This window comes from Eptatretus burgeri, chromosome 7, assembly GCF_056783735.1.
Source record: "Eptatretus burgeri isolate ZD-2024b chromosome 7, Ebu_testis_v1, whole genome shotgun sequence".
Lineage (NCBI taxonomy): Eukaryota > Metazoa > Chordata > Myxini > Myxiniformes > Myxinidae > Eptatretus > Eptatretus burgeri.
In genome coordinates, this window is record NC_140967.1 from 27,808,628 (window position 1) to 27,811,127 (window position 2,500).

Consider the following 2,500-nt stretch of genomic DNA (forward strand, 5'->3'; position numbering starts at 1 on the left):
AGCCTTCTGCCAACTGTTCTCAGAGAAACTCACAATTTTGGAATGATCTTTGATAAAAGATGTACTTAACCAAACAGATCTTTTGGATGAAGTGAGCTCTGGAGTTACATCGCAAGGCGCAGCATAATGTCTGAATCTCGCTGTTCCTCCACCCTCAGAGTGCATGGCAAATTTGGCTGATGAAGACGGCGTAAAACTTTGCCCAAGTACGACCCAACTGGAGGTTTTTGGAAGTTCAAACAAGATAATTTGTGTTCTGCAGTATTCACAAATATAATTCAATTGAAATAAATAATAAATGTATAAAAACACCAAACAATTGAATTGTAAGTTTACTGCCGGTGATGCACCCTCTTGTGCACCACCTGATTTAACACATTACATTATATTATATATTCGTGCCTGTTTGCGTCCTTTATGACATCCCTTAAAACAGTAAGTTTCCTGTTTGGAATGATTTTCAATTTTGTATGACTGCTCGACAGACAGACAAAATGAAACAATTGCTTTAGCGCGAATGCGCTGCACACTCGGGACAAAATGCGTACAATTTGCCAAATTCAGAGACAAAGTACAGTACTATTAAACTGCAGGTTCGTATTACATTTCATGTTCCGATTTGTGTTCTACAGTGTTCCAAAATATAAAATTCAATCAAAATCAAGTTGTTCCTTGATCATAGACTGACAGACAGAATCAACCAATTGCTTAACCCCGCTTTGTGCCAAGTACATGGGGTAAAAATCATCGTTTCATCAAAAACTACTATTGAACCCCATTCTACGTCAACCTCCCCGTGTCAATCAACTTCAACTTCCACGTTGGATTCACAGATTTCTCAATCAAAGTTCTGATCCTCGGGCTGTTTCGTTTGTGGTTTGTTCCTGAAACTTCTTCATCCTCAAATTAAAGGAAAAAAATAAAAAATAAATAAAGCAATTAACGTCATGCATAGTGCATGCTGCAATCAATTAGCACTGCAACACATTACTACTTCCCATCAATACCTGTCCTCACCCCTTCCATTTTTTTTACTTTCATAGTTGGAATAACAGATCACTCTTATCAATTCAAAGTCAAATTTTAGGCTTTCAGTTAGGTGTCATTCAACTCCATCCATCCATTGGGACCATACTCTGTGCAGAGCGTTGGTGCTGCCTAAGCAGTCTCCTTGGCTATTGGGTACAATCCTGGATGGGTTGCCACTCTGACACAGGTTACCAGCAAGCTGGCACTCATTTTGCCGACCTCAGAAGGATGACAGGCAGAGTCAACCCCCACCTGGTAGTAATTCAACAGAGAGACTGATTTGAACTCAGGATCCTAGGATCCCAAGCCCACCACCCTAACCATTAAGCCAGGCATTCAACTACTCTTTGCAAATAATAGCAAATATTACCACCTATGTTCAACAGCAAATAATTGGTAATAAAAGGTGTATTGTGATCTTATTGTTTGTAAACCATTATGTAAAATGCTGGCCAAGTAAAAAATAAATAAATAAATAAAAATGCAATGCAATGCTTGAAATTTTAGCATCCAAAGTTGTAAGAATGCCATACCGAAAGTCATGAGCACATCTATTGTACAGTGAAACAAAGGTATACATAAGAAAACTGATATAGTCAGTAGAAACTGGACATAGCACATTACTTTCCGACATTATCTCCAGAACGATCCACACATTTTTACCAGCACAACACGTGCTTAAAATTCCCACTGCGGTAAAAGTGAGTTCCAGCACTTCATAACCAGCTATGCATGGCAATCTGGACTGCCTCGTTTTGATAGTGCTGGCCTCTCATGTGATGTTTCAAGGGCCCGAACAGTTGGAAGTCGGGAGGGGGGGGGGCTTGTCCGGATTGTATGGGGCATGGCAGCATTTTCCAGCCATTGCTTGAGATTTCCTCCAATGTCAGATGTGCATTGTGAGGTGTAATGTTTTTTTTCATTGGGTGCTTTTCCCAAAGTGCACGGTTCAGTTTCTTGAGCATCTGAACGTAGCGAGCCGCGTTGATGGTTTCCCCTTGGCCAGGAAATCAACCAGTATGCATCCCTCGGCATCCCCAAAGACAGTTCACATAACTTTGTCATCGGAGGGTACTCTTTTGGACTTCTATTTTGGAGATGTGGAGTGATGCCATTCCATGCTTTGTTGGTTGGTTTCTGGGTCGAAATAGTAGAACCATCTTTCATCACCAGTCATGATACGGAAGAGAAAGTCATCGCCCAGTCACAACTGTGATGTCACATCCATGCGTGTTTTTGTGTTCATCAGCAAGCAAACAGGGAACCCAACGGGAACAAACTTTCTGATATCCCAAGGTCACGATCATCTCCTGTAGGGCATGTTATCCTATAACAAGCTATGCTGTGATCTGCCCTAATCATAACCGTTCAGTCCTCAATGATGAGTGCATCAACTTTCTGCTCCTGCATTCAGTCGTGGCGCTTCTCGACTGACCACAGCATGTCTGATCGGCAATGGCCGTGTTTCCCT

General features: G+C 41.5%; 1 protein-coding gene across 1 annotated transcript in view; it reads right to left on the reverse strand.

Annotated features, from left to right (window-relative positions):
• Nucleotides 1-2,500, reverse strand: part of EPRS1 (glutamyl-prolyl-tRNA synthetase 1) — a 125,931-nt gene that overhangs the window by 63,025 nt on the left and 60,406 nt on the right. The gene's annotated exons all lie outside the window — the stretch shown is intronic.